At 47.9% G+C, this 11,007-nt stretch overlaps 1 long non-coding RNA gene across 1 annotated transcript in view; it reads right to left on the minus strand.

Annotated features, from left to right (window-relative positions):
* Positions 1–8,878, minus strand: part of LOC140427254 (uncharacterized) — a 77,511-nt gene extending 68,633 nt beyond the window's left edge. The window contains exon 1 of the long non-coding RNA XR_011948409.1: positions 7,599–8,878. This is a non-coding gene — a long non-coding RNA (uncharacterized lncRNA). The remainder of the gene's footprint in view (positions 1–7,598) is intronic.
* Between the last annotated feature and the right edge of the window lie 2,129 nt (positions 8,879–11,007).

Here is an 11,007-nt window from a genome sequence, read left to right on the forward strand (position 1 = left end):
AAGTATAAGAAGCCGGTGCCTTCCCCCGCAGGCCAGTTTACTATCGGGCTGCTGGGGAACAGACACGCTTAATAAAGCCTCATCGACTTCACTCTATTTGTCTCACGGAGTCTTTGTGCGCCACATCCGCCCAATCGCCAATTACGAAATTGGCTTCGAGGAATGGTAAATCCCGCCCATTCTGCCTACCACACAATTGAGCAATGCCATGTATGAATTTCAGTGCTCGCAGAATGCCTGCTACAGAGGCCGTGTGTCATAGAATCAAAGAATCCTATAGTTCAGAAGGAGGCCATTCAGCCCATCGAGTCTGCACTGACCCTCAATGTCCCAATGATTGGCTGATCAAATTGAACAGCATGCTCCCTTGGTTGTTCGTAATAGGCAGAGCACAGACCACACTCAACCCAGCCCCTGATTGCAAAACCGAAACAAAATATCGACTGCTAGATGTGATTCTGCGATTGGACAGCACTTGCTGAAGAATCGTGAGTGCGATAATAGCAATGCCAACAACCAATTTATGATAATCAGTCAGTCTCCTGACATGGCTCGCTTATACTTGCTGGTAGCGACACACATTCATACAAAGGGACCCGCAGTCTGCAAACAAAAAGAATATGCTCAAGCCTTTCACCTTTTTTGAGTTACCCAGGAATTGTGAGCCTCCAGTTCCCAATTGCTTTAATTCCGGCAATGTCTCCCAAGCTATGCCAACCAATAGCAGAACCCTTTTCCTCTCCAGTCTAAATTTCTGTGATGATTTGAAATTTAGGATTCTTATATTCGTCCTGGCGAATGCAAGTCAAAACGATTTAGCAACATGTCTCGCTTTCCAGCAATATTGTTTTTAATGTTGTACGCCAGCTCCCGCGTAACTAAAAGTGAAGAACTAATCTGTATTCAGCACGAGATGGTTTTCCCCTGCACAGCCTCTCCCTCCTCACCTTTAACCCCACCTCCCTACTTCCAATTATCTGTTCTGGTGCTCTGAGCCTAAACCAGTAATGTTATTACCCAGCACATTAATTCTGCCCGATTATTTCATAAATATATCTTGCCACCAGCTAATGAGTTGGGTACTTCTGTTCTTCCTGAGCACTACTTCCAATAAGGCAGCCAGCATGGTGTCAAGCACGCAATTTCAAAAAACAATTTGCTCGCAGGGTAGGTTTAGAATATGCTGGCGGAGGGGAAAGGGGAGCAAGCAGGTCATCTGCATAGGAAAAATCGCACATCCGAAAGATTTATGTCTTTAATATTTTGCTTTGCAGCTGGAAATTTTTCTGAGGAGTGTTTGCTCATAACCCTGAAACCCTCAGTGGTTTTGATTACACTGTGTGCACTTTGGAACTGCATGAGTCACTGAAGGTACAGTAGCCACATGATGTTCAGATGCTGTGCTTTCTATTTTGAACGATGTTCAAGATGTATTTGCGCTGGTTGGTGTGTTGATATGCGAACTATTAACAGCAGTTTCCTGGTGATTTAGTAGACATCGATTTGAGGCCTGGTCTGCTGGCTGTTGGCATTGTTCTTCAAACTGCCATTTCCTCACTTTGTGCTTGTGGAGCATTTCCGTCATGAGGAAACACTCAATATGCTCATCTTTTAACTCTGTTTTTTCTTGCTTTTTTATTTATTAATTCACACGCCGTGTCTGTGTGTGTGTGTGGGGGGGGGGGTGCACTGGCCAGTCCAGCATTCCCTTGTCAGGATGCTGCATGGCTTGGAAGGGAACCTGCATGCGGTGGTGTTCCCATGTCTCTTGCCCTTGCCCATCGAACATGTGGGTCATGTTAATCAGGAATACATTGTCGAAGGATCCCCAGCGAGTGGCTGCGGTGCAAAGGGGCTGGTTTAGCACAGGGCTAAATAGCTGGATTTTAAAGCAGACCAAGGCAGGCCATCAGCGTGGGTTCAATTCCCCGTACCAGCCTCCCCGAACAGGCGCCAGAATGTGGCGACTAGGGGCTTTTCACAGTAACTTCATTTGAAGCCTACTTGTGACGATAAGCGACTTTCATTTCATTTTCATTTTCATCTTGCAGATGGTGCACATGACTGCCACTGTGCGTCGATGGTGGAAGGAGCAGATGTTTAAGGTGGTGGATGGGGTTGCCAACCAAGCAGGGCTGCTTTGTCCTGGATGGTGTGAGTTCTCCCAGTGAGCCAGAGAAGACACAGCCAGAGTGAGACAGAACCAAGAGTGAGTTTGGGAATTTGAATCTAGGTGGGAATTGAATCAAATCAGTAAGGCAGCTCCTTTTAAATTTCAGGAGCTTAAATTAATTTAAATTAAGCTAGAATTGTGCAGTGTAGGTTAACAAGGGCTGCTCCACCTACTCACATAACTGGTTGGCAGTTAAGTGTCAGCCACTTAAATCTACCTTGATCTAAAAGCAGGTGGGGGAGGGGAGTCAATTCAGGACAGTTTAAAAAGAGCAACTTGTAAACTCACTCCCAGTGAGTTCTCCCAGTGAGCCAGAGAAGACACAGCCAGAGTGAGATAGAACCAAGAGTGAGTTTGGGAATTTGAGTCTAGGTGGGAATCCGAAGCTGGGTGGGGAGGAAGTGCTTTTTATCCCTGGTAAGTGACTGGTAAGTAGTGTTTCTGTTTTTCTGTTTCTTTTCATTGGTATATTTATCTATTTTTTTTTGTTGTTTATTTATTAATTAAATTTTGGGGGGGGGGAAATTGTAATTGTTGAAGTTAACCGAAGGTTTAAGACATGGCAGGAGATCTCAGACCCGTGTCATGCTCCTCGTGTGCGATGTGGGAGCTCAGGGACACGTCCACTGTCCCTGGCTCCTTCACGTGCAAGAAGTGTGTCCAGTTGCAGCTCCTGTTAGACTGCTTGATGGCTCTGGAGCTGCGGATGGACTCACTTTGGAGCATCCGCGATGCTGAGGACGTCGTGGATAGCACATTTAGCGAGTTGGTCACACCGCAGGTGAAAGGTACTGAGGGAGATAGAAAATGGGTGACCAAAAGACAGAACAAGAGTGGGAAGGCAGTGCAGGTGTCCCCTGCGGTCATCTCCCTGCAAAACAGATGTACCGCTTTGGATACTGTTGAGGGAGATGGCTCACCAGGGGAAGGCAGCAGCAGCCAGGTTCATGGCACCGTGGCTGGCTCTGCTGCGCAGCTGGGCAGGAAGAAGAATGGCAGGGCTACAGTGATAGGGGACTCAATTGTAAGGGGAATACAGACGGTTTTGCGGACACAATCGAGACTCCAGGATGGTATGTTGCCTCCCTGGTGCAAGGGTCAAGGATGTCTCGGAGCGGCTGCAGGACATTCTGGGGGGGGAGGGTGAACAGCCAGCTGTCGTGGTGCACATAGGCACCAACGATATAGGTAAAAAACGGGACGAGGTCCTACAGGCTGAATTTAGGAAGTTAGGAGTTAAACTAAAAAGTAGGACCTCAAAGGTAGTAATCTCAGGATTGCTACCAGTGCCACGAGCTAGTCAGAGTAGGAATGTCAGGATAGAGAGGATGAATGCGTGGCTCGAGAGATGGTGCAAGAGGGAGGGATTCAAATTCCTGGGACATTGGAACCAGTTCTGGGGGAGGTGGGACCAGTACAAACCGGACAGTCTGCACCTGGGCAGGACTGGAACCGATGTGTTTGCTAGAGCTGTTGGGGAGAGGTTAAACTAATGTGGCAGGGGGATGGGAAACGATGCAGGAAGTTGGAAGGTAGTAAAACAGGGACAGAAACAAAAGGCAGTAAGGGGGAAAGTGTAAGGCAGAGAAGCCATAGTCAAAAATCAAAAAGGGCGACAGTACAAGGTACAGTGACTGAGGGCAGCTCAGTGAATAGGACCAGGAATACTAAAAGGAATAAAAGGGGAAGTGAAAACATGAATGGTAAGCGACGCGGCAGGTTGTTACATGAAGATATGGGTTCAACGACAAGGAAAATTAGGAGAAAGGTTAAGAGGAAATATAAATTAGGAGAGGTTACTGATCGAGGTGTTAAGATTCAGAACAGAAATAAAAAAGCCAACATAAGTGTACTTTACCTGAATGCTCGTAGTATTCGGAATAAGGTAAATGAGTTGATGGCGCAAATCATCGTGAATGACTAAGATTTAGTGGCCATTACTGAAACATGGTTAAAGGATGGTCACGACTGGGTGTAAAATATTCGAGGGTATCAAACTATTCGGAAGGACAGAGTGGATGGTAAGGGAGGTGGTGTAGCTCTGTTATTTAAGGATGACATCCGGGCAACAGTAAGGGATGACATCAGTGCTATGGAGGATAAGGTTGAATCCATTTGGGTGGAAATCAGGAAGAGAAAGGCGAAAGTCACTGATAGGAGTAGTCTAAAGGCCACCAAATAGTAACATTATGGTGGGGCAGGCAATAAACAAAGAAATAACTGATGCATGTAGAAATGGTACAGCAGTTATCATGGGGGATTTTAATCTACATGTTGGCTTGGTTTAACCAGGTCGGTCAGGCAGCCTTGAGGAGGAGTTTATAGAATGTATCTGCGATAGTTTCCAAGAACAGTATGTAATGGAACCTACGAGGGAACAAGCGGTCCTAGATCTGGTCCTGTGCAAGGAGACAGGATTGATTCAGGATCTCATAGTTAGCGATCCTCTCGGAAGGAGTGATCACAATATGGTGGAATTTAAAATACAGATGGAGGGTGAGAAGGTAAAATCAAGCACTAGTGTTTTGTGCTTAAACAAAGGAGATTACAATGGGATGAGAGAAGAACTAGCTAAGGTAGACTGGGAGCAAAGACTTTCTGGTGAAACAGTTGAGGAACAGTGGAGAACCTTCCAAGTGATTTTTCACAGTGCCCAGCAAAGGTTTTTACCAACAAAACGGAAGTACGGTAAAAAGAGGGAAAATCGACCGTGGACATCTAAGGAAATAAGGGAGAGTATCAAATTGAAGGAAAAAACATACAAAGTAGCAAAGATCAGTGGGAGACTAGAGGACTGGGAAATCTTTAGGGGCCAACAGAAAGCTACTAAAAAAGCTATAAAGAAGAGTAAGATAGATTATGAGAGTAAACTTGCTCAGAATATAAAACAGATAGTAAAAGTTTCTACAAATATATAAAACAAAAAAGAGTGGCTAAGATAAATATTGGTCCTTTAGAGAATGAGAAGGGAGATTTAATAATGGGAGATGAGGAAATGGCTGAGGAACTGAACAGGTTTTTTGGGTCGGTCTTCACCGTGGAAGACACAAATAAACTGCCAGTGACTGATGGAAATGAGGCTACGACAGATGAGGACCTTGAGAGGATTGTTATCACCAAGGAGGTAGTGATGGGCAAGCTAATGGGGCTAAAGGTAGACAAGTCTCCTGGACCTAATGGAATGCATCCCAGAGTGCTAAAAGAGATGGCTAGGGAAATTGCAAATGCACTAGTGATAATTTACCAAAATTCACTAGACTCTGGGGTGGTCCCGGCGGATTGGAAATTAGCAAACGTGACACCACTGTTTAAAAAAGGAGGTAGGCAGAAAGCGGGTAATTATAGGCCAGTGAGCTTAACTTCGGTAGTAGGGAAGATGCTGGAATCTATGATCAAGAAAGAAATAGCGAGGCATCTGGATGGAAATTGTCCCATTGGGCAGACGCAGCATGGGTTCATAAAGGGCAGGTCGTGCCTAACTAATTTAGTGGAATTTTTTGAGGATATTACCAGTGCGGTAGATAACGGGGAGCCAATAGATGTGGTATATCTGGATTTCCAGAAAGCCTTTGACAAGGTGCCACACAAAAGGTTGCTGCATAAGATAAAGATGCATGGCATTAAGGGGAAAGTAGTAGCATGGATAGAGGATTGGTTAATTAATAGAAAGCAAAGAGTTGGGATTAATGGCTGTTTCTCTGGTTGGCAATCAGTAGCTAGTGGTGTCCCTCATGTGTGCTTGATCTACCTGCTGCTGGGTGGGGTGGGGGGGGGGCGCAATTGGTCCGGAATATCGTGCAGCGGGAGGGGCCGGAAAATGTCTCTACATTTTGTGAGTATAAGTTTGAAGTCAATGCTGCCTTTATTGGCAGCAAATTACTGATATGAAATTCCACTCACCCCTTTTAACTGAGTTATGAATGAGGAATATCCCGTAAGATGCTGATATTGTAAACTGGATTTGCTATCGCTGGAGAAGATGATTTACAAAGATGACACCCAAATGAAGAGATCTATCGAGAGAAACTGGATACCGAGGATCTTTTCTCTGGAAAAGAGAGAACCGAGAGATATCCTGATCGAAGTCTTTAAAATAATGATGGGGTTAAAGAGGATGGATGTAGAGAGGCTGTTCTGACCTGTGGAAAAGTCAAAACCAAGGTCCACAAGTCGACAATAGCGAGCAGTAAATTAATGAAGAATCCAGGAGAAACCTTTTGACCAAGAGAGTGCTGGAAATGTGGAACTTGCTTTCACAGAGAATGGTGGAGACGTAGGTGCTGTTCTCCGGCCACGTCCGCCCGGCGACCGGCGAATCCCGCCCAAAGTCATCCCGCCTGTGGCGTTCTTGCGGCGGGGGGGGGGGGGGGGGGGGGGCGGAGGAATCCAGCCCATTGACATGGATGTATTCAAAGGAAAGATAGTTAATTACACGGGGGAGGAAGGAATATAATGTTGATATGATGAGATCCTAAGATCTTAGAGTCATAGAATGATACAGTACAGGAGACCATTCAGCCCATCATGCCTGAGCCAGTATACTGAATTAAGGTGGGAGGAGGCTTGGCTTGTGTGGAGCATGAACAGTCTGATTTGTGCGAAATGGCTTACCTTAAATCAACTCATTGACTGTCTACTCTATCTATGCCCCTCATAATTTTACACATCTCAATCATGTCCCCCCTCAGTCTCTTCTGCTCTGAGGAAAACAACCCCAGTCTATCCAATCTCTCGTCATAACTAAAACTCTCCAGCCCAGGCGACATCCTGGTAAATCTCCTCTGCACCCTTTCCAGTGCTATCACACCCCTCCTATAATGTGGATTGCAGAGCTGCACACAATACTCTAGCCATGGCCGAATCAACATTTTATACAGTCCCAGCATAACCTCCCTGCTCTTATACTCTGTGCCTCGTAAATGTCAGGCAAGTGTACCATATGCCTTCTTATCCACTGTATCCACCTGCTCTGCTACTTTAAGCAACTAGTGAACATGCACACCAAGATCCCTCTGATCCTTGGTGCTTCCCAGGGTCCTGCCGTTTATCCTGTATTCCCTTGCCTTGTTTGTCCTGCCCAAGTGCATTATCTCACACTTGCCCAGATTGAATTCCATTTGCCACTGGTCAGCCCATCTGACCAGCCCGCCTATATCCTCCTGTAATCGAAGGCTATCTTCGTCACTATTTACCACCCCACCAATTTTTGCATCATCTACAAACTTACTGATCAACCCTCCTACATTCATGTCTAAATCATTTATATAAACCACTAACTGCAAGGGTCCCAACACTGATCCCTGCGGGACCCCACTGGACACAGGCTACCAGTCAGAAAAACACCCCTCGACCATCGTTGCTTCCTGCAACTCAGCCAGTTTTGGATTCAATTTGACAAATTATCTTGGATCCCATCAGTTCTTACCTTCTCTATCAGTATCCCATGTGGAACCTGATCAAAGGCCTTGTTGAAGTCCACGGAGACTCCGTCAAATGGGACATGCGGCTGCCACTGTGCGTCAGTATTCCAGCGGGTGAATTTTGAATGTGTTGCATGAGGCGCCACTCAAAGTGGCTGCTTTGTCCTGGATGGTGTGAGTGTTGTTGGGGCGACATTCCTGCAGGCAAGCGGCACAATAAAAGTGCGATATCACTCTCATAGCTGGCAGAAATTAGACTGCTTTCTTTTACTTGTTGATTTTAAATTTGCAGGTTACAATGCTGGGGTAAGGATGTGCAGGGGATGGGTTACTTGTTGGCGGGGGCTGTTGCCAATACTTTAATGCACCTCACTTTGCCAGAACCTTCAATATAAGGTGACGATTGGAATTGTTGCCCTTTAATAGTGAACAAGCAAATTGGTCGGATTTATGTAGGTTCAAAAGGACAATTCCGAAGATGTGCATCATCCACTTACGGTGATTGAGAGTCACGTTGAGGCTGAACGAGTCAGGGATAGCTGTGCCACATTAACAGATTGTTAGAATAATTAATTTCATCGCTTGCTATGCAGCAAGCTAACCAACCTTTGGGTTGCTAGGTTGCCTCTGCAACATCAAACTTACTCACTCAATCCTGATGAAGCTGCAGCAAGAAGTCGAGCCACTTCGACAAGTGCTTTCCAAACACCCATCTACCATCTGAAAGGCAGAGCGCAGCAGACGCTTGGGAACAGCCCCACCACCTCCAACCTCTGCAAGCCACACCCCATCACGATTCGGAAATATATCGGCCGTTTCTTCACCGACGCTCGATCAAAACCAGGAACTCCCTCCCCAACAGCACTGTGGGTATACCTACACCTCACGGACTGCAGCGGCTCAAGAAGGCAGCACCTTCTCACGGGCAGTTAACGCTGGCCTAGGCATCATCCACACCCTGTGGATGGAATTGACAACATTTAAAACAATCCCCCCGTCAGTCATGAAAATATCCTGAAGAGATTGTATTGTACATCACCAGCAACGCACTTTCCACTCTCACATCTGGAAGAAGCTTCATTATAAAGACCAACATTGCAATATACTTAACAATCAGAAATTCATAGAAGTGAAAGATTCCGCTAACGTACAGGTCACCAGACTGTTCTGTCCCATAGACCTTCGGAGGCTGTTTCCATGGTAATGAAAGCTGTCACAGCAGACTGACATTTTGATAGGCTGTATATTCCAATCACACAATGGCCGTGATTTAATGTGGGTGACAGATGCCTTGCCCACTGGTTGGAGAACCAGTGGGAACCCCGCTTGGCTTCTGCGGGTGAGATCCAACTAAACTAAGTGCCCATCAGGCTCTTAATTGGCCAGCGACTGGCCTTCTCCGGGAATTAGGGCCCTGTGGGTGGAAAGACAGGCTGGCAGCTCTTCGTTACGGGCAATGTCAGGGGGTTCCTCCACGGCAGCTTCTGGTGACACTCAAGGACCAAAGGTCATCGCCGGATCCCTGAACGCAGATGAGCGGAGCGAGATGGGGGACGCGGGGCAGCGTGGTTGGAGGCGTGGCCAGGGGTATGGCTTTCAGCAGCCCCGCTTCCTTCCTAATGCCATGTTTGTCCCATGATCAGGCACAGAGTGTCCCACCTCCCACGAGGCACTGGCAAACCCAACAGGGTTTGCTGGGACGACTTGGGAAGAATGGGAGAGTCCCATTTAATCCCTGATCCAGCAGTAAATTCCAATGGCTCAGGGACCATTGGTGGCTATTGGCACATTAATGATCCTGATTGACACCTCACCGTGAGCAGGTTGTGTGCATTCTTGCCTCCGCCTCGATCACAGATAGTTTTCCTGCCCCCTGGGTCACTGCTGCATGGTCTCCCACATTATTTATTGCGCCTGGCCATCACCATTCCTGGCACAATGATTAAAATTCCACCCAATATCTTCAGTCAAGCCAAAGTGCAATAATATAAATGTCTTATCTCTGTCATTTATTAACCAAGCTTTTCTGTTATTGTTTAATTGTTGAAAAGTCGCACAGTCTCATTATTCCATGCAAAGCGGGGCTTTGACTTTGAATTTTGCCATCAGGGGTGGGATTCTCCGACCCCTCACTGTGTCGGAGAATCGGCGGGGGGAGGGGGCGCCGTGAATCCTGCCCCGCCGCTCCGACGCCGGCTGCCGAATTCTCCGGCGCCGGTTTTTGGGCGGGGGCGGGGATCGCGCCGCGCCGTTCTGGGGCCGTTGGCAGTGGCAGCCCCGGCGATTCTCTGGGCCCCAATGGGCCAAGCGGCCCTCCGTATTCGGCCAGTTCCGCCGGCGTGGTTTAGACAAAGCCCATACCGGCGGGACCTGGCTTTGAGGGCGGCCTGCGGAGTCCTCGGGGGGGGCCGCGGGGGGATCCGCGATCGGGGCCCACCGATCTGCGGGCGGGCCTGTGCCGTAGGGGGGGCGCTCTTTCCCTCCGCGCCGTCCTCTGTAAAGCTCTGCCATGGCTGGCGCGGAGAAAAAAAAACCCTGCGCATGCGCAGGAAAAAACGCCAGCGGTTCTGCACGTGCACCAGAACACGCTGGCGCTCCTGCGCATGCGCCAACTCGCGCCGACCGGCGGAGGCCCTTCGACGCTGGTTGGCGTGGCGCCAAACACTCCGCCGGAGTGGTTCTCGCCACTCTTTGGCGCCGGTACGGCCCGCCCCGCCGATAGTGGGAGAATCCCGGCCGTGGTGTCTGAATACATAGCTCTCCTTGTTCTCTGCCAGCAGGTTCACAGGAGCACAGAATTGTTTCGCCGCAAAGAGGAAGCCATTTGGCCCCTCTTGTCTGCATTCTGAATGAGCAACTCACGCAATGCCATCCTCCCAGTATCATTGCATATTCGTCCATTTGAAATAATAGTCAAATTCCCTTTTGAAAGCTTCATTTGAATCTGCCTCCACCCCAAGGCCGGAATTGAACCCAGGTCCTTGGCGCTGTGAGGCAGCAGTGCTAACCACTGTGCCGCCATACCACCCTCATGGGGATATTTGGACAAGATATTGAACGTACAAGATCTCAAAGCACTGTTGTGAGGAAAAGCAGACTGGCTATTGCTCAGGGAACATCACATTAAACTGAACATCTGGGCATTATCAACTTGCAGCCTGCTATGCGTCGGTTGGCTGCCACATTTCCTACATCAACAATGTCTATACTTCAAAACGGGGCTGCAAAGTGCTTTGGGATGTGGCCTGAGGTTGCAAAAGGCCCTGAGTGAACCCTTTGCTGAGGTCGGTTCAGCAATACATTCTCAGCCAGGACCTGACAAAGGGCAGGTCAGGGAACTGGCATGACTGTTGTTATGTCTCTAATTCCACTCCCTGCTGTCTTTGATCTCCTCTTCCCACTGGGAGGCTCTGA

Source organism: Scyliorhinus torazame, chromosome 7 (genome assembly GCF_047496885.1).
Source record: "Scyliorhinus torazame isolate Kashiwa2021f chromosome 7, sScyTor2.1, whole genome shotgun sequence".
Lineage (NCBI taxonomy): Eukaryota > Metazoa > Chordata > Chondrichthyes > Carcharhiniformes > Scyliorhinidae > Scyliorhinus > Scyliorhinus torazame.